The sequence below is a fragment of the Coturnix japonica genome, chromosome 4 (assembly GCF_054131305.1).
Source record: "Coturnix japonica strain WE chromosome 4, WE-NBRP24, whole genome shotgun sequence".
NCBI classification, from domain to species: Eukaryota; Metazoa; Chordata; class Aves; order Galliformes; family Phasianidae; genus Coturnix; species Coturnix japonica.
In genome coordinates, this window is record NC_140666.1 from 47,035,151 (window position 1) to 47,056,860 (window position 21,710).

General features: G+C 39.6%; 1 protein-coding gene across 6 annotated transcripts in view; it reads left to right on the forward strand.

Annotated features, from left to right (window-relative positions):
- The first annotated feature begins 3,835 nt into the window (after positions 1-3,835).
- GALNT7 (polypeptide N-acetylgalactosaminyltransferase 7) overlaps positions 3,836-21,710 on the forward strand; it is an 87,866-nt gene continuing 69,991 nt past the window's right edge. For 2 of the 6 annotated variants that reach the window (XM_085545102.1, XM_085545099.1), the window contains exons 1-3: positions 3,950-6,774; positions 15,542-15,590; positions 20,290-20,400. The gene's annotated coding sequence lies outside the window, so the exon portion shown is untranslated. Of the gene's footprint in view, positions 6,775-11,759; positions 11,912-15,541; positions 15,591-20,289; positions 20,401-21,710 lie in introns of all 6 variants that reach the window. The other 4 variants (XM_085545105.1, XM_085545100.1, XM_085545103.1 and 1 more) reach the window with 3 other exon arrangements.

Genomic DNA, 21,710 nt, shown 5'->3' on the forward strand with positions numbered 1-21,710 from the left:
ACAGAGAAAAAAATCGCTTTGTAGGAACAGTTCCTAAATAATTTCTTTCAGAAACTGCAGTCTGGGGTGTCTTTGGAGCCTTTGCTACTTATGAGATTCTCATCTGCTTAGGTTTGGTTTTGTTTGATTGTTTGTTGCTTTTTGTTTGCTTGTTTATGTTACAGGGCCACACAGTACACTGGCACAGGCGGCCCAGAGAGGCTGTGGAGTTTCCTCTTTGGAGATCTCCAAGAGCAGCCTGGACATGGGCCTGGGCCCCAGCTCTGGGTGGCTCTGCTGGTGTAGCAGAGGTTGGAGCAGAGGGATCCAAAGGTCTTTGCCAACATTAGCCATCCTGAGATCCTGTACCCCATGGGCCTTCATGAAAGAAGTGCTGACAGTAGGGGAACAAAGAGGACACAGGTTAAAAAAAAAATGAAAATATGTGGTTACCTAAAGATATCAAGTCCTCAGCTCTGCTGAGCGTGTAAATTGTACACAAAGATAAATCTGTTTCTTCTGCATGGCTGTTGCAGTAGATGCATGTCTCTCAGGAAAACACAAATGGGAAGGAGCCACACCAGCAGGAAGGCCCTTATGTAGCAGTGGGGACAGAGTCACTGTGACCTTTTGTTGCAAAGCGGATGAATAGGGCTTTAAGAGTGGTATCACATAAGGGATGTGAAGTGAGCTGCAATGTGACAGGTCTGGTAAGCAATGCTATCTAAAAGACATTAGGACATGAGAAGGGAAAACTTGGTCCTCATTAACCTTTGCCCTTATTAGCTTTGGCAGTACCCATGACCCTTAGTTAAGGTATTAGTTGATTTAATTAAGTTAATCCTTCACCCCGGCCAGCAAATGACCCAAGCTGGAAGGAATCACAGCCCAAGCAAATTTTTCTTGGTCAGCTTGGAGCATCTGATTGACACAAACACTCAGCAGTTTAGTCAAAAATCTTGACTGGCACCAAATCTAAAACAATATAACCATCCTGAAAGATCCATTGGCCCTTTGTGTTCTTCTGTGAAAAAATATTTTGTTTGCCTCAAGGAGCGATTGATGGTAATGATCCTAGATTAAGAAGATCGGGAGTAATGAACTTGCACAGAGGTGAAAGGCCAAACGTGCTATTATGACGTGACAGCTTAATTGAGAAAGGGTGGAGGAAGCAGTTGGTACAAGGGAAGGAGAAGGAGTCAGATTTATTTCTGGGTATGAAGGAAGCATGACCTGCAAAGGTCAGCTATGGATAACTTTGGGTACCTCTTCATACTAGTGCTTGCGTGTTTATTTCCATCACAAATGTTCAGGAATTGAGAGGCAATCACTCCCACTTCCTCTCAGCAAAGGGCTTAAATTTAGAAGAACTGTGTAATATGAAACATACTGATCGTGAGGTATGTGTGTAGCTACAGCAAAGCTTTATTTTCAATTTCAATTATTTTCTTCATTTTCCTATTTGGTCTTTCTTTTAACTCCTCATCTGTAGGATTTTGCCAGAATAACAGACCTCCTTCCCTTCCTTCTGGTGTGTGTTCAGCTGTTGTAGACCCCTTCCTCAAGCTAACAATGACTATTGCTGCTTTGATCTTGCCCTGGCAGAGCCATGAGCCCTTCTGCAGTGGGACACCTCTGCTGTCATTGTGCAGAATGGTACCAGAGCAGAAGGGAGAGGTCCTGTCTTTATGGGTCAGTATCTCACTGCAAGTTTTGTCCATGCTAGAAATGCGCCTCAGCAAAGGCAGGCAAACATCCATTTAATTTCTGCAATGGAGAACACTCCACTGGCAATCTACTTTCATAATCATCTTTACAATTCAGTGCTGAAGTAAGAAAAGGAATCAGTTAAGACCAGAAGCATCTTGTTTCATCAGAACTTCTAGAAACGTTCAGAAGCAGCTGATCTTAAACTTCTCAAGTAGGTTTTAACTTGTGATTATCCATAGTAAACGCATAGACACAAGAAACTGAGTTATAATTCCATTAAATTAAAATGTGGTTTGTATAAGCCATCAGGGGGTTATAACAACTTTAATTGAAGGCATTATTTCAAATGTAAAATTGATACGTAATCCCTGGTGAATCCATGATACAAGTTCACCTTGAGTTAGGCTGGAGAGAGGCAGAGTGGCTTGCTTTTCTTTTTTAATAAAACCACAGGTAGAGAGAGATTGTCCAACATCCGGCATCTCCTGCTTTTATCTGTATAGAGTTTCAGTTTATTTCTCCAATAAGCTAGCAAAGGTCATATATATATATATATATATATATATATATATACATATACACATATAGATAGAAGGATTTCCCATGATTCTCATTATCAAAGCTGCACTTGCAGAGATGGTAGTAAAACATCCTTTTCTTTCCTATTAGCAGAAAATCTGTTCATTTATTTCCTGTTTGTGTTTATATACCCCCAGAGTCATTTATTTGTAACCAGAAAACATCAATACAGGTTTAACCATCTCTTTGTTACACAAGTTCCTAGTAGGTTGGAATACTAGTGTGAAGACCATGTTAAAACATTGAAAGGGCTGTCAGCCAAAGAACAAGGATTCCTTGTAGAAGAACTATAAGCCTCCCTTTTTATTTGCTTAACTAGTTTATTTCCTAAACTAGTGTAATATGAGCATTCAAATCACAAATAGTGCTTTGCACCTAAACATACCGTGGTAATCTGCACCTGGAACAATAATGATGCTTCATCAGAACTCTGCTATAAGCCTTCTATATGAATCTATGCACCATGGCTATGTAAAACCATTCTTTGGAGGTGGGAGTCTTCACTCACAGTTGTTTTCCCTGCAAAGAACATTTCTTCCAGCTTTGGCCTGACCTGTTGCTCTCCACCTCAAACTCTGTTGGCTGAAGTAGCTTGGCATTGACCAGCTCTCCAGAAGGTCTCTAGATAATCTGCTCCACTTCATATCTCCTAGTGCTTCACAGCGGTACAGCCCACGTAGACACATACATGGCTCACAAAGGATTAGGTGTCAAAACAGAAATGTATGGTCCTTTCTGAGCCTCTAAGATGCTTCTGTTTATCAGCTAGTCTCTGTGATGGTTAGAGTGATTTCCAGGCACCTCTGTGAATAATACCTCTGCAGGTATTCTGTGAAATACCCACTTCTCTCATTTCTTCTGAGAGCCTTTGCTTTCTGCTGAACAACATTCAGGAAAAAAACCCAACTCTTCACAATTCATCTATTACAAACTAATTTTAAAGGACCAAGAAGAGCTGGGGATAAGTTTATGTAATCTTTGCCCTGTGGGCTTGTAGGCAAGGCAGCCAATAGTTGTGTGGGCTGGTAGGTGGCTTGTAGAGATCAGTCCTCAAGAAGTGAGACAGAGTTGTCTAATTTTCTGTGAACTGAGGTATAGTTCTTTGGTAAGTTTGATTTAGGAAATATAGCTCTCCAGGAAAAGAAGAAAGAATGAGTGAAAATGGGGAAAATATTTTCAAGTTTTCAAGTATTATAAAGAAGGCTGCAATTAGTAATATATACATAATAATAGATAAAATGAAAACATAAAATTCTGCGCTGACTAGTCTGGAATAGTTGACTTAGATCTTTTTAACAACAGTGGTAGAAGCTTTGACCAACTTGTCGATGCATTAAAATAAAGTTTTCAAGACATACTTACAGAGTTTACAGAGAGTACATGCCTGTAAATTACCAGACTGTAATTAAGAGCCTGAATAATGAAATAAAAACTGTACACCTCTCCTATTTTATATTTGGATGTGTCAAATTATGGAATACAAACTAAGATTGCTGTAGAGCAATTGAAAGAAAAAAGAAAGAAAGAAAAGAAAGAAGAAGAAGAAGAAGACAACCTTGGTCTGAATAAATACCTCTCAGAAACTACAACATTAGTGTTTCAATTTATTGTGCATCTGCTGCTGCTGAAATATCCTGCCATGTGTATCAAGTCAGGGAAGAGCCAGGCAAGCTTGTTCAGAGGCTGCTTGCTGCTCCCACAGCCCCAGCCACACCAAAGCAGAAACCAAAATCACACCGAAGAGCTCTATTAGTTCTGGCAATATCACAACTTGAATGCCCATTTAAATAAGAGACAAGGGTAGAAATGCATACAGAATTGTCACACATACCATTCCTTAGGTGATATGTAAGGAAGCACTGAAAAAGTCAGTGAAGATCAGATTCCAGTAAAAAGTGATATAAATAGAGTGAAACTCCCAACTGATTGTTCTTATGATTTCAGCTGATAAGATATCAAATATATCATCTTCCAAAGTAGGATTAAGCTATCAAAAGCAGGCACTATCCTGCATAAATTCAGGAGTCATATACAAGAACAGCAGGGATCGATCATCTCCAAAGATCAGGGACAGAAGAGATGCTTATTACCTATTATTATCTGTCTTTCAAGGAATTATTTTTTTTCCTTCATTTGCATTTCTACTTTAAGCTTGATTTTATGCATTCCCATATGCTTCACTTCTTCAGTGCCGTACCTCTACACTAAAACTATCTGATCTAAATTATTTGGTTAAATTCATCTCTTTCATCTCCTGCATACTTTTTATTTATTCAAGAATCTTTCTAAGGCTGCACTTAAAGCGAGCATTGCTTCTGAAGTACTTTGTCAGAAATAGCAAAAATAAGAAAAGGATAAGTATGCACTGGAAATACATGACTGTTTCTTGCCTAGATAGCTTAAAAGGCTGCTGCAGTCAAATGCAAGCTGAAGGCATCTCCAGCTGCAAAAAAATAATACAAACTATCTTTTTCCATCTAAGCTTTCCACTGAAACCATTCCTTCGATGAATTCCTTAGGCAGTTCCACTGAGCAAACCTTGGTAAATATCTCTCCAGAACAGTCATAAACTGAAAGGATGTTAACAACAACAAAACAAAATCCTAGTGAGGGGGATTTTATGACTAAGAAAAACTCATATGAAAGCCCTAAGGACATTGGAGCAATTACATTACAGGTGCTTCTCTTTGGCAAGCAAACAAGGAACAAAAAAAAATATTATTAAAAAAAATAATAATAATAATAGTAATAATAATAATGTGTTATAGATACATCAGAAACAATTAGCCATCAGTTTTAACACAGCCTAAAGTTAAACATGGTAAAACAACAAAGTATTCTCCCACTGGCATCATTTAGAGTTCAGAGTCTGGGAGAAGCATGGTGTATTAGAAAACCAAGAGCCTTATGTGAATTTTGTGTCAATTATCTAATTAACTTTGATAACATCAGAAGCAAACCATCAAGGAAAAGGAGCTTTAAGGAGCTCTTGCAGATAAGGGCATATCAGGAAACAAGATTTGAACTGGGAAAGGAAAGGAATGAAAGAGGACTGCACCACACTCTGGTGTGCAACAGAGAAAACAGGAGCTAGATAACAGCTCCTGGTGTGTATTTACATAGTGCAGAAATGGGCTGAGCAGGTTTCTGCTCTGACTTCTTTTGTGTCAAGCCCAAGCTGTGGCAGATATGTTGGTATTGATCAAGAAGAAGAACTTCTAAGTCTGGCTTCTGCCTCCTTGTCATCTTCCCTCCTCTGGCAGTGCCTGCAAGCATATGAAGCTTGTCAGTGAAGTTATGAAGAGTGTGTGATGAATGTATACTTTAAACTATAATTGTATCCCAGCTGAGCATGTGGGCAGCTCCTCAAGCGGGAGAGACTTTTCTCCTCCAGGGGTCAGCAGCAGCAGCTATGTGATTTCAGCCTTCACCTACAGCTTCACATTTGCAGCAGCTGTTCATAAGCACTTGCCACCCACACCCTGAATTTCCATCCTTAAAACTTCTGATAGCATAAGTACATGAAGTAGTTCCACATGCTAGCTGCCTATTAGCTCAGTAGCAGCACTTGTTTCTCCTGCTCTGAATATAAATCCCTGCTCAATTCTGAGAAGTGCTTCCTGGTGGCTTAAGAGGGTGCTTGGTGGGGTATTCACGCATGGATCACTGTAGCTGGACAAACATTTCTGATTTTTTGAGGTAAGAGGAATAAAACATACATTTGTTTATTTAACTCCGCCTGATTGTATGCTTATGTGACATTCACTAATGCCTCCTCTAAGCATGTCTCCTAATTTAAATCTAATAAGTTTCTAGTTTAATGAAATGCCAAAGTAAATTTCCATGTTGGCAGGTGAAGGCAAAACTGATGTACGGGAGAAAAGTAATTCCCTACACACATACAGACAGATGAACAAGAAGAGCCAAGAAAGCACTGCCAGAGCACTAATGCCAGCAGTGGCAGCTTCACACTATTAGCACCCAAACCTCCTGTCAAAGGGACTGTCTTGGTAGCTACTGCCCAAACTAGGCCATAGGGTGAACTGCTGCACCAGGATTACTTGTCTGTCCTCCTCTTCCAGAACCTGAACTGAAACACAGAGTCTGTTGGTGAATATCCACTGAAGCACCTCCCCAGGCCACCCCATGTCCTCTAGGTGACCCAGGCAGGTCCAGGTTGGCACCAGCATGCCCATCAGGACAGGGGGGTTGCAGTTAGTGTAACTGGTGTTCCCTGAGCCATCCCACATCTCTCAGCTCCTCACCAATTTCACTTTTCCATTGACCAAAGGGTATATAAAGCCTTTACAGACTTGCTCTCTTTTTTCTTGAGCTGTTTTGCTCTAGGGGCTCCTCCTGCTTGTGCTTCCTGATTAGTGACCAGCTGTGGTTCCACCATTTTCTTGCCAAGATATCTGCATTTGAAGCCCACTGAGAAGATGTGTCCTCAGCTCCCCAAGCACTGAGACGTGCAATTGAACGGATACAACGCCAACCCTAAATCAGGTCAGCAACTAAATTATTCATTGTTGTCAGATCAAGTGTCAGTACTGTAAGCATGTTTATGAAAATATTAGAAGCAATTGTTGCTGAGATATGAGAGCAACTACCAGCCTGTGAAATGACTCCTAGGTCAGGTAGGAAGGGTGGGTGGGTAGGGTAGGGAAATGAAGTTGCAATGTGATCCACAGAGAATGCCAATGTTTTAATGTGTTTTGCTGCTCAGAGTTTATGAAGATTGTACAACAAGGAATGCTAACTAATTGCCACATAAGCCTCAAATAACCATGGATATAGGACCATAAAATTCTAAATAGGATTCTCACAGACCAAAGATCTGTGCCTCTGACCTTTTTGGAGGCCCAACCTGCTTATCAGGGCTCTGGCTCAAGAAGCTGCAGCCTGCCGTATCCACCTGCTGGCCTCTTGGCAAGGAGGAAAGTGTGACATATGCCTTGCTGAGCAAAGGAAAATGACATCGCTGCCCATCCCAGCCAGTTGTCAGCATGTCCAATGCTATTTGTGTCATTTCTGCACCACTGCCATTTCTGCAAAGATAAGGAAGAAACACTTATTTTGCAGTAGAGGCAATATAAGCAGTGTTTGAGGTTGATAAGTGACGTAGCATGGCCTAGGTAAGCAGACATTTCTTGTAGAGCTTTTTGGACATATTTAGAGGAGAGTTTGCTACTTTGCTAAAAGCCTTGATTATCACTTCCTGCCTGTTCCTTCTTTCTGATATACCTTTTGAATTAAGGAATTGAAAATCCTAAAAGAGCTCATCTCATTTTAGGAAGAACCAAAAAAAAAAAAAAAAAAAAAAAAGGAAAAGAAGCAGAAACTTTTTATCCTCTGAACTATCCACTTTTGTTACTGGAGATGTTGCTGAGCTTTTGTTCTGTGCAAGAAGCCTTCCTCTTTCATCAGTCTTTTATCTGAGCACTTACTGGGACCTTCTTCACCTTAATCGCTCTTAAAAGGCTGAAATTGTGCTAATTCTCAGGACAGGATTGTTAACAAAGATATGAAGGAGCAAAGGGAAGTCTAGCCATAAATGAGGTCTAGAATATTTTCAGTTCTCTGAAGAGCCTCTATCCATGTAAACCTAAGGTAATGTTTCTCATACAAAGCACAAGTGTGAAGCAATGTGAGCCAAATATTTTCTCTTATTTGTCTTCCACAATATTTTTGGTGGGTGATTGCTGTGGTTGGCATATGCAAAAACTATTGCTCATTTAAAAAAAATAACAAACCCTAAGTACTATACCAGTAATAAAGAAAACAGTTTGCATTTCAGATGAAGAGGCAATAACATATCACAAAATATTTACTCTACCCAGAAGAGCAGCAATTTACAGACAATTTAACAGCAATTTGACTCTTTTTGTGTATATATTTAAAGCTTGCAGTGATGTTTTCACAGTAAGGTTTTCATTTGTGCATTAAGTAATTTTCTTTAAGGCTTAGATATCGGGTAATATCTTGAACTTAAATTCTCCCAAAGTTAATAGTGGTCTAGATCTGAGGAAATTATAGTTCATGGCATGCAAGGTGTGCTTGTTTTGTTGAATTTTTTGTTGTTGTTTGCTTTTTTTTTTTTTGTGGATTTTTTTTTACATGTATGTACATATACATACATACATATATATATATACATATATAATACATATGTATTTACGTATATGTGTGTGTGTTTTAACATATTGCACATCTATTCACTTTTTCTGGTCAATTTTAACATTTTAAGCTTGTAAGTTTCCTGCTTTTAAGTGAGGTAGAAAACCTAACCAATTTACCTGGTACCACAACTGTTCTATAGGCTTCTCTTTAACCTTTATTAATGGTAGTGTCAGCAGCTGCGTACCAGGATCAAATACTGCCTCACTCACATCACAGCTGTCCCATCAGCAAAGCCAAACCCCAGCACAGCCACCAGGGTTTGGCCTTGTGCAGTCTGCAGAGCTGAGCATGTGCTGCTGCCACTCACCTGGTCTTAAAAAACAATATTTTCCAGGAGAATGCCACCAGAGGCCTGGCTTCCATCTGGAATCATGGCACTAGCAGAGGATGAGGATAGGAGACTATTGTGAGCTTCACTCTTGTGCTGAAGCACAGGCTTGTGCTCCACACTGAAAGTAGTTAAGTGCAGCACATTTTCCAGAATGGATTTTGTCAGGTGATTGTACTTGGAGGGCTGGCAATATCTTTGCTTCCCTGCTCTAGGCAGGTGGCAGCTTCAGAATTGCTGGAGTCTAAAAGCATCCTCTTTACAATTTCAAGCTCTGAACAGCTATTCTACACTATCCATTTATTTTTCCAACTTTGTCTTATTGTGTGCCTGTTTTACTAAAGCCAAGAGACATACAGTCTTGCAACTGACTTCATTTCATTCAGTGATAATAAAGTTTTGGCTAGTTATTTCCTGACTTCATAGTCCAACGTAGTTATTCCCTGATTTCACAGTCCAAGGTAGAACACGAACGCTGAGGAAATGACTTGTTGTAATCCATATTTTTAATATTAAAAATAAAATCAAAATGTGAGTTAAAAAATTGTAAATATTTTGCTTTCCTGCTGAACTGTAGTTTATCTGGTGAGGGGTTTGGAGCACAGGCCTTCTGAGGAGCAGCTGAGGGAGCTGGCATTGTTCAGACTGGAGAAGAGGAGGCTTAGGGGAGACCTCATTGCTTTCTATAACCTCCTGAAGTTGTAGTGAGCTGGAGATTGGCCTCTTCTCTCCTGTAACTGGTCATAAGACTAGAGGAAATGGCTTCAAGCTGCACCAGGGAAGATTCAGGCTGGATGTTAGGAAACAGCACTTCTCTGAAAGAGTGGAATGGGCTGTCAGGGAGGTGGTGGAGTCACCGACCCTGGAGGTGTTCAAGGAACATTTGGACGTTGTGTTGAAGGACGTGGTTTAGTGAGAACTGTTGGTGATTGGTGGATGGTTGGACTGATCTTGTTGGTCTTTTCCAACCTTGGTGATTCTGTGATCTTCTGCATAGTATGTAAAGCATTCCTTACATTTCATGTGAGCTTGTCCAAAGAGTGAGGTCAGTTTTTCTGTGGTAAAATTTGTTCTTGCTTTCCTGAGAACCTGAAACTTTTTCATTTAAGATCTAACTTGCTCCTTTGCCCCAGCATCAGGGCTCTTTGGCTTTTTCTTCCATCTTCTCCATGGCTTTTTTTTCTCAACTACACCGAGCAAGGCTCACTTGCTTCAGTCTGCTGTTCTGCTTTCAAGGCCTCTTTTGCTGGAGGGAGGCAGAAACAAGTTATCACTTGGTGCCAAGGCTTTGCTGGCTGCAATCAGTTCTGGTCTGGATTTGGTGCAGAGTGTGAACTTCTGCAGTGCCATAGCAACAATAAGCAAAATCAATGAACAAAGGTGCAGGTATTGAGAAGAAAGCAGTGACACCAAGAAATGTACATGCAGCCTGCAATATTTAAAGCCTATTTTGAGAGCTAAAGAGCCCCTCCACAAGCATTCTTTATTATGATAAAGCAGAGACAATGAGCAAATCATAAAACTTTATTGCTATCAAGGGGGAATTGTTTATTTGATATCCTGTATCAAAGGAAACTAGAGTGCAAATAAATACCATCATACTACCTATTGATTTTTCTTTAAACCATGTTGTTACTGGCAAATAGGACTCAGAAACTGGGTTTCTTCCAACAGCATTAAAAATTAAGACCTCAAGTAGAAAAAAATTAATGCCCTCAGACTGCAAGGAACAGAAACCTGTTTGTTTTCCTTCTCTTGATATGCAGGTGCTAATAATTTGTTTTAGTCTTTCGGTTGAAGTTAAAAAGTAATTTTCTGCTGTTTACATCTGTCTGGATATGAAGTTGTAGTGAGTTGGTGCACTGCCATAGCTAAGTGTACTCACTGTAGGAGAAGAAACAGCACTGCTAAGAACCATGTGGAGCAGAAATACTGGAGGGCATGAACAAGGACAAGGAAAGTGCCAAAAACTATGCTTGGCTGCTGTGAGTTACTAAATTCACAAAGCTGTAGCTTGCTGAATAAAACACGGATATAGCTCTCTGCAGCAGAGGATGCCATGGTAGGAACCTGAGCCACAGATTATTCTCGTGGTGCCTGAAGGCTTAGCCTACCTGCAGGCTTACTTGTGGCAGCAGTGGTTGAGGAGGAATTTCCCTAACCTTTCTGGAGCATGGGCCTGGGCTCCCATTGCCATAGAAACAGCCGTGCTCCCTTCTGAGAAGCCAGTGAGCTCTGAGAGGGTTGCCAGGGTTCATTGGAAGGCTGAGAAGCCACCTTCTCAAGTCATGGGGCACAACTCAAGCTGAAACAATGAAACAGTTTGCTAGTGGCAAGCAACCAAAGTTCACAAGTTTACCAAATGAATTATGTTCTTAATGTGCTAGTGTTGACTTTAGGACTATTTGAGCTCTCAGCAGGTTTCTGGGGAGAAAAGAGTGATAGGATTGTGGAGTGAGAGTGGAAACTTTGACTTCGTCTGCAGTTGCCATGGGAAGAAGTTCTTCGTAATGCTGCAGGGTCTGAGGCCTCAAGGGAAAAAGCAAGAGCAGCAAGAGCTTTTGACATTGACATCGATAAGGAGAAAAAGATATTCCTTCTTTCTGAGTGTCTTCTGCACTCTGTCTGTCCAGAATCTGGCAAATCATTTGTAAAATGGGGTGCTGCTCAAAATGCTGGGCCTGAGATTGTCCCAGGCAGCTTGCTTTTCCTTTTGAGACAGGCTGCATTTGTGGGAATGGGAGAAGGGAAAGAGGTTATCAGATCCAGAAAGGATCATCCTCTGATTGGAAGGCTTTTTAAAGTGATAAAATCTGTGATGCCTCCACAATGCTTAGAGTTGTTTGTGGTTGCCGGACTTTACTCTTGAGAGTTTAAAGCATTCAAGTGCATTGCCTTCAAGACCTGAATCAGCCCTAACAGATGATGTAAACCATATCTGGAGATAACTATGTTAAGAAGAAAAACATTTTCCTCACTGTAGGTGCTTAATACAAGGCAGAGCCTGACTGTGTGTGGGCCAGCAGCAAGCAGAGCCTGGCAAGCTCTCCTGTTACCGAACAAAAGACTGACTTGGGTCTGTTCTCCTTTGCCTTTCTGAAAGAGGCCATGCAAGTTACTTTGCTGTGCTGCTAGGTGAGTAAAATAGGCACACACATATCTGCACTGTGTCTAATAAGGAAAAAGTGAAAGGCACTGGACAGGATTCAGCCACTTCATCAGCTCTGCGGACTTCTCTACCCCCAGTGCATGTGAAGTCTACAGCTAACAATTGAATATTTTTTTCTTTACAGTACAGCTAAATCAGTGGTTATTGCTAACTCAGGGAGAAGCCAATACACACACAGCCTGGGGCAGTGTGAAATCACAAGAAGCTCCCACCCACATGCCTCAGTGCTGGGATCCTCAAACAATGGCTTAGGCAAATGTAAGGCTTGGTAATAGCAGGGTCACCATGAAGTCACTGTCCTGTAGCTCCTGGCAAAAGGGGAAAGCAACTGAGGTCACAAGTGAAAACCTGTGCACATACCAAATATATACATATATTTATAACATATACATATATTTATATACATATTAATTCTTATAGTAAATATCTTTCATTTTCTTCCTCGCTTCTTTCCATGAAAGAGGCTTGCTTAACATTCTTCTTCTCCAGTTAAGCGTCATTATATTTCATATGGCTCATTATTAACAGAATCAGCTAGTTAACCCAAAGCCTGCCAAGAAGGAAAAAGTTATGAGTTCACAATGTTGTATACAGAGGAAGCAGTGGAATAATGTGTTTATTGTGGATGGAAGTACTTTAGCACGTGCCTCACACAGTGCTCATGCTACTGCACAATATTGGAAGTGGTGTAGTTGTGGCTGGGTAAGCAGGTGAAGGAGGAAGAAAGCAAAGATAAATGTCTGCATCCTGATTCCTATCTGAGATTGCTGCCTTTGGGCTTAAGATAAATGGCCATGCTGCAGCACCCAGCCAGTGCACACAAAGCAGCAGGCGTGGGCAGAGCATAATGGCAGCTGGCATTATTTGAGCCAGTAGCTCAGGACCAGCTGGCACAGCACACAGCCAACCCAACTTCTGTGGCACAATCAGCCAGCCACGTGGCATGCTTACATACCTGTGCTAGAGCACAAGGAGAAATATGAACAAAGTTATCTGTGTGCAGTCTTAGCAAACCAAACTCAAGTTACGAGGTCAGAAATACTGCAGGCAATAATTAGACCCTCAGTAGATTTACTTGTCAGGAGATTATGAAAGCCTTGGTATGAAATAATGGTACAAAGCCTAACAAGCTGCAAAATGTCAGGAACATTGGCTCAACTGAGCCAGCCTACAAAATCAGTGTAGTTTAGGCTAATGTTTTAGGCACATTATTCATTTGAATAATGTGATGTGTGCTACTTCAAATCAGACAGAACTTTACATTAGGTATCTACAAGTTACTGACATGTATAACTGGAAATGTTGGTCATACAGGGTAAGAAAACAAGCCTTCAGTTAAAGGAATGTGTAGTGCAAATATGTTAAGCACACAAGCGCTAAGTTGCAGATAGCAAAATAGGAAAGAAGATGTTGAATGCATCAGCTACAACTAAACATTATGTTAAAAAGTTGTCTGTTAAGGGTGTACATTCACAAGCTCCTCAAGAACAGCAAGTATCTTAGAGGAGAAAAGAGTAACTGTATGGTAAAGGAGGCATACTCTGAGCTGTGTTTACAAGTGAATATAACAATTAAGAGGGTGATTTTTGTTGTTTTTTAAAATATTTTCACTCCGTAGAGTAAATCTTCAAAGTAGTGCATGGGAGTCATGCACACAAATCTCATTATTCTGAAAGCTGCTTAGAAACTTCAGCCCTCAGAGTCAACATACCACAACACATTCAGAAGTAAAATTTCAAAGAGCTACAAATGCTCCCAACAATTAGCTAATTTAAGGGGAAAAAATGAAGAAAAAATAGGATTGAAAAGGATTTAAAAGGGAAGAATTACAGAGGGGTTATATGTTAAGAAGGAGGTATTTGAAGGGGATTGAAAGGGGTACAGTCGGAAGAGGATGTAGTTAAGGCATTTGCAAGATTAGTTGAAGAAAAGTCTGGTAAAACTGGAAGTAGGGAGCAAATCCTAGGACAAATGAATATCGTTTCTTTGATGTATTTGAAAGCTGCAGGATTTATACATATTCAGCATCTGGCCTGTGGACCTTAAGCTTCATCGCTACTTTTATCCGAGCATTCTTATTAAAATGTAACCATAAAAACAAGTATGTTGCATAGGGATAGATTACCCAGTCAGTGGTACTGAACAGCTGCAGGTATTTCAGCCTCAGGGGCCTCGGAGAATTAAGTGTCATAACAGTAACAGAAGTAGCAACTTGATGAGAAAGCTGGCTTATTGGAAACAAAAATTTTCACAGTGTTATTAGTGCTATAGAGGTAGGTTGTGAGTTTGAAGCTCGTTTTCAAGTGTGTCCTTAAAGAAAGAGGATGATATAAATATTAAAACTTTGGAGGTGATGAGGAAAGCTGTAGCATCCAAAATACATTGGCATTAGTGCAGATACACCTTATTAACATCCCGGCAGGATGTTTTTATCTATAGAAAGTGCATTGAAAGTCCTAGATGAGTAGGGTGTGTGTGTATGCACTTGAGATCTCAGTTACCTCTAGGATTAGGACACGTGTAACATTCTATAGGTGCGTGAAGAACAGACTCAACCAGTCTGTTCTGCTCAAGCTAAGCAAACACAGGATAAAGATACGTAATGGAGAGCATACACAGCGGTAGAGGAAGATAAATAAAGAGCTGAAATGGGTCAGCATGACAGCTTTCAAACTTTGTACTCCATGGCTGTGCTGCAAAGCCCCTAGGTGGTTTTTATTTGTTTTTGTTTTAGTTTTGGTTTGGTTGGTTTTGGGGTTCTTTCTTTGCATTTTACATGCTAAAATTTCAAAACAAGGGGGACAAGAAATCGATGTCCTAACATTAAGCAGACTGATTTCTAAGATTACTCTTATTTGCATTGCTTCAGTGAGCCAGTGCTATGTTCAGAGCACTGTCAGTGTTGAGGTTGAGTAGACAAGCACTGAGTGCTTCACGGTCATAAAAATAAACACTGTCAGTAGGATATATAAAATCATGTATTGAATTTGAAACCTGACATTGCATGAGAATGAAGGAAACCAGATGCATCTGCTAAGCATTTCTGGTCAGATCTATTTAAATAGTGTCCTTCCTGAGCATTGTGACTTTATTTAACAACTAAGGTAGGATGGTGCTGCAGAGCTAGAATAACCACCAAGACACACCAGGACTTTATCATGTCAGAACAAAAATATTAAATTTCTACCTTGGTATTAAAACTCATCAGAGTAATCCGGATTTTTCTCTGAAGATTTGATCTGTGCAATCAGTGTGGACATTGGTGCTGTTGCTATTCCTCTTTATGTACTGCGATCTGGGCAAGCACTTGTTCTCATAATGGAGATTGTTTTGGATAGTTGAACATAGTGAATTGTTTAACTATACACAGATCACTGAGGGGGAAACTGAAAATCCTGGTAGACTTCTTGATAGTTTGGAGCCCAGTAAGGAGCCCGTATTACATAAAAGACATGAAGGGAGAAAGAAGAAAGCTAACAAAAGGGTAGCAGGAAAGGAAGGCTCTGGTAGAAGATCTGAATGATCAGAGAGGAATTCCTTATCAGATGCAGCAATTTCTCGGAAGCTTACAATGAACTATTTTAATTTTTCAACAGCAATTCAAGTTGTGCGGCCACCCATAACCACGTAGAAGTTCTATTTAAGGTAATTGCTTGCATTTTGCATGTGCTTACCCTTTCAGAGAGTGCAAGTTATTGATTGCTCCTGCCTAACAGCGCGTCTCTATCCGGGCTGCAAAACAACTGCATGTTTAATTAGCTGCTATAGATATTGCATTGAAAATTGTGCCTAGCAGACTCATGGATGTAGGAAATTTTAAAGTCACTTCTGATTAATATTCTCCTTGAATAATGAAGTTATGCTATTCTGCGGTGTACAGCATAATAACACTGATTTTAGAGCCCATATAATTTGCTCAGATAACTCCTCTCTCCAGTGCCCATCTACCCTTGGCCATCAGGCTGATAAGATGTCATGCAGCCCAGCACGTGGCGGCTGCAGGGCTGAGTTACAGCCAGAAACAGACAGGAGCCCTGCTTCCCAAACTACTGTTCTGTACTGCAGTAGGGAAATGTGGTGAAAGAATGTTTACTGAATTGTGACTAGTTACGCAGACTTAAAAAATTATTGTTCTCACAAGCCTGTATGCATTTTTACCTGTTTTTACTGTATTATGACCTTGCTACGGGGTCATCCTAAAGCGTTAAATGCAAGGCAGTGGGATTTGGCCCTTCCACAGCTTTTGCAGTGGAATCTGATGCATCTTCATGCACTTTGCTGAATTATGTGCATCTTACATGTAAGAAAATCTGCTGTCACAGGATTAATACAAGCTAAAACATGAGATGACTTCTAAAATTCTGTATGCAGATGTGAGGCATGTTAATGCAGGAATCACCTGGCCCACACCACACATTTGAAGGGCAGGTAGATCATAGTGCAAGCAGAACTGCTGATGGATGCTGATTTTACTACTTCCTTCTTAGTGTTTTTTTCTTGTTGTTGCTTGTTTGTTTTTTTCCTTTAAAGGCGTATTTTTCAACATGGATTCATTTTTTATGTGCCAATATTGAGCATTTATGAATCCCTATGAATAGCGTTTCCAGTTTTAGGAATCAACCCACACTGGAGAGGAAAACAAGGATGTGAAAATCTGCATCTTATTTGCATGTATATTACTACATAACTCTGAAGGTATCAGAAGAAGCATTTAAGTGATGATTTTGATAAGGATGCTGTATTAGATGCATGTTATTTATTAATTTTATATTTAGGTAAAGCATATTGTAAGGAAATAATTGGAAAAACTGTGGTCAAAAAGCATATGTCACCCATTACAAAAATGCCTGCTTTTCATGTCCAGTATTTTATGAGTATACTAATAGACACACAATAACAGGCATTTCTTGTTCTGCGAGTAATAATTTGTCCTGTCTTTTAGTACTATATCACCAGGTGTGAAAAATCATCTGGCTTTGTGCATATGAAAAGAATGCATATTTATGGAACACTTTTTTAAAAGTCTCAGTAACTGTCCTCAGGCTGCAGCCTTGATGCTGCTTCTGACACTCAGCACCCTGCATACCAATTTAGCATTGCTAATTAGTGCTCTATTTTTAGTGTTGTGATGCATTTGTGGTTCTATGTATCACTAGTGCTTCCTTCATTTGGTAAGCGTACTGAATTATGTACTTGACAATGCTGCTTCATCTGAGGAGTTCATCTTGATTCGAGCACTTCTCCAAACCTGGGAGAGCACTTTCAAACTTTGTGATTGTAGTAATGATCATATAAGACCGCTGACTGGAGTTGAAAGTGCACAAACACAACTCAGGCCCTCTTTCCTCATCCTCTGTCCTTTTCAGTGATGATCTTACTGTACTGATCTGTATTTTCCAGTCTTAGTTTGACTGAACACCTTGTATACACATTTGGCTTAGAAACCAAAGGAAAAAGGAATTTTTTTGACTAACAGCATCAAATTTAGAGATGTGAAGGCCATAGTTAGTAAACTTTATCCAAAAACAATTAGGGGTGAAGTCTAAGGGTGAAGTCTTGGCTCAACTCAAGTTAGTGGCAATATTCTACTAAGTCTAAATGAAGGTATTTGCCCCTACTAAATGCTTACTATCCCAAGGGCTCTATAATTTGTTGCATAAACATCACATAAATAATGAAAAAAAAAACCTTCCACTTGTCTTCAGAAAAGGGAAATTCCTCACCTAAGGCAAAAATCTTTGCTGCCAGGTTTCTGTGGGAGAAGCTGGCAGAGGTAATCTGGCAGCCATGGAGTATTCTGGGATTAATTAGACGTGGCCTAGATACATGCTGGAGAGTATAGCTCTGACCTAAATGTTGCAAGGAACAGTGCCTCTGTCTCTTCCTTTGTGTTAATCAACTCTGACACCAAAGGCTTAGCAGGGCAAGTTTGAAGAGAGATTCTTCTAGAAGAAAGAGAGGCAAATTGTTAAATTAATTTTTATTCATTCTATAACTCTACTCCTCCATATCTGAAATATATTGAAAGTATGCTTTATCTTCCCCTGTCCTGTAGGTTAATAAGAAGACAAGCAGGTTTGTTTGTTTTTTTCAAGCAATTAACCAAGAACTTACAAAAGCTCTGTTGAGAATCACCATGCTGTACAGATTTCCTACAGCTTCTACTTTGTCCCAGAGCACCATACCAGGAGGGAGACAAAAAAAAAAAAAAAAAAAATTATACTGTTGCCATGTTCAATTTTAATGATCTTCCTACATCTTCCTACGTGTCAAAGTTGTTGATAGTAAACAAGAAATGGAATCAGCTTCATTTTGACCTGAGACTTACAGGAGCGTCTTTCCTTACTCAAAGGGTTAATTAATGGGAATAGAAACAAATCACTAACCCTTCAGTTCAATTAGAAATGATGTCAGTTGGAATGAGTCTTTGACCACTTAATCTGTAAATCACAACTAGTTTCTCAACCCCTTTTTTCTAAAGGATGTCCCTGAGTTGGTTGAACTGTTCAGAACAAAGATATAGTTAAGGCAATGTTAAAATAGAAGTGCAAGCTGGAGATCTGCTTCCAGCTCATCATATGCACCTGGAAATTTCAAAACATATTTGGCTTCATTGGACTACCCAGCCAATTAGTTGTTAAGTGACTGCAGTCAAGCATTAGAAAAGGGAGTTGATTGGCAGTGAACTGCGAAAGCTGGAAACCCACAGTATCTGAAGACAGATGAAGTCCTGTCACTGCCACTATTACTTGTCACAGGTGACAAAAAGGCAGTGGAGTTCAGCTTGCCAGGATGATGACTTTATTAAAGTTTTTCACCTTTATTTCAAATTCTTTTGGACATGTCTAGGAATTTTGCCTCTTAAAACATGGAGGGGTTACCCTTCAGTTTGGGAAAAGAATGTAAAATGTTCAAAAATAAATAAATAAGTAAAGAAGTAAATGTGTACATGTGCACCTGTATTGATGCCTGAGCTAAAACTGTATGAGTTGGAAATAGTTTAGTTCATATCAAGTAAGGATAAGTATGTAACTAAATAACTTTGGACCTGAGTAAAGGGAGAAGCTTCCAAAAAAACCCAAGACATCTGCATGTTATACTAAAAACCTTTATGAAATCTTCTCTTTTTTATGATTGTATGTAATGAAAGTCTTGAATATGTGCAGTGTCATGATCCAACAGATGCTAGCTGCTGCCTGCAATTTCACAAGCCATTCACCATAAAACATGCCTTTTATAGCATAATAATTTCATTGAATTACGTAATCGATATCGCTTGGTGTCAGATTATATGTAATAGAAATAATCTCTTGTTTAAGAATTTCTCTCCAAATAGCAACTCAGTGAGAACAGGGGCTCCTTAGCATCTCTGTGCTCATTCATGTTCACTTGGAATACTAGATGCACAGCTGAGAAATCTGCAAGGAATTAAGGAAGTTTGGATTTGCCTAGCAATACTTCAGTTTGGTAGCATAACTGCTACTAAGACTTCCAATACTAAATTTGTGATGGAAGCTGTGTATGGAACACTTTGTATGACGGATGGTGATAGTCGTACTTTAGTTGTCAGCTGTGGGCACCACACCTTATGCCAATTGCCTTCCCCATTCCCAAGGCATCCAAGGAACCCATCTGGAAAATAAGTCTGACTTCTCAGTGATCTTACTCTGTTCCCACTGTTTCAGTCTTAATGCATAAAACTGCCTCCTGGGCTAGACTTTCACAGTAGTTATTAATTGACATTTTATGTCTATGTAAAATAAAGCAGAATACTCTTCTTGCTCATCCTGTGGCTAAGGAATAACAAAAGGTGTTTGGCAACTTGCAACTGTTGCACATCAATGTGCAACAGTGACAACATTTGGTGGCCCTTTTTAACCTGTCCTGGTAGCTTTATCTTCTTTATAGCTGACATGTTTGACTTCCCAGTGCTTTACAAATTATTCTTGTCTTCAGTAAATAAGTTTAACTTTGAACATAAATGTATTCAATGTATATTGTTATCAAGCCAATTGAAGACCTTTAGCCAACACAGCACTTATAATTCCAAATTAATAATGCTTGTTAATTTATGTTAGATTATCAACATTTTATCAATAAATAGTCCAGAGAAGTAGGGAAGCCTACTCTATTTTTAGTTGTTTGTAAAATATCCTGTTGTATCTTGAATGTATTTTAGATCATGATAAAACTGCCCATTTTGTTGAATTAACTCCACTAATTTGCTATACTTTAAAAGTTTTTAGGAAAAGTAAATTGGCATCTGAAATGTGGGTGTTTACACCATTCACTGTTTCAGCATAATAGAAGCTACAGCAACATATCTCAATTTTCCCTGCCCTAGATTCAGGACATGATGCAAGTTAATTTCTGCTGCAAGTGCTCAAGAATATGTCAGCCTGAAGAAGGATATTTTCTGGATCTGAAATACTGACACATCTGGCTCGAAATACAGGTGAGAGTTCCTAAAATAAAGCTACTTAGAATATATATTTTGTTTAAAATGTCTGAGCCTCGCTTAGAATCATTCTAGTTCTCCTCAAGCTTAAATAAGACACCCACATACCAGACCATTCCATCTCCTATTTTAACGAGATCCAAATCTGTCCAGGATTGTCAACAGGCATTACAGTGTAGATTTTTTTTGAGGACTTGCAAATCCAAGAGAGGTTGAATTTCTGTAGAATAAAGCAACTTTAATCATACAACACTGGCCATAAACACTGATTGGTACTCAATACCAAAAAGTGCAGCTGAAAAAAAAAAAAAAAAAAAAAAAAGCATGTGGGTTTTTGTTGTTTTTTCTTTTTTTTTTCTTTTACAATCCAGTCAGTGGCACATGGGTGGAATAGAGACCAACACAAAATAATGAGCTCACCTACTGTTGTTGTGTAAGAAAATATAGGATCAGCTAGAGGTGATATTGCAGGAGGAAAACTAAGTAGGCATGACAGGAGTATGGGGGCTAAATATAATGACAGGAACTTCACAACGCGTTCTTTGTAAAAGTGACAGAAAAAGCAAAGGAGGCAAACTGTGCTGTGCCACAAGTATTAAATCAAATCACAAGATACTGAAGAATAATTTTTGGTAAGACACACATTGCTAAACCTCTGGCTCAAGGAAAAGAGGAAAAAAGAAAGATAAAAGGGAATTATAGGAAGAAGTGTATTAAGGACTAGTTATCATGAACACCCAACAATGAAGATGTAGCACATCTCAGTCTAATTTGCAAGAACATGTATTAACTATTACTGAAAGCCACTTATTTTATGAAAGTACATTTAGAACAAAGAAATTAAGAACAGTTTTAACACCTGCAATTCAGTTCCTTACTATCAACTACAATATCCATACGCTATAAATTTTTGGGGTATAGCTTTATCTCCATGTTAGTGTATGTCAGTCTCTGTCCTTCTGAATTACCCCAGGTGGTGAACTCTGCATTAACCCTGAGTCCCTGCACTGAGGGCAGGGTGAGACAACTGATGGCAGAAGTCAGTCATGATCTGGCACTGACAGATCTCTGCAAATGCCCTACACAACTTCTCCACAGGTTCCAGCAGCCAGTTTGTGTAAGACCCCAAACAGTTCTATGTAAGACTTTATCATCTTTCCTTGGAGATGATTGTTTACATGCAGATAACCCTAAAAAAGTTGCTGGTAAAGCGAGAAATGGTTGGGAAAAGGGGCTGAACAGAGACAGAAGATTTTACTAGAGCAAGAGTAGGAGTTGGAGGGAATGTGTTCAAGGGCCAGCCCTCC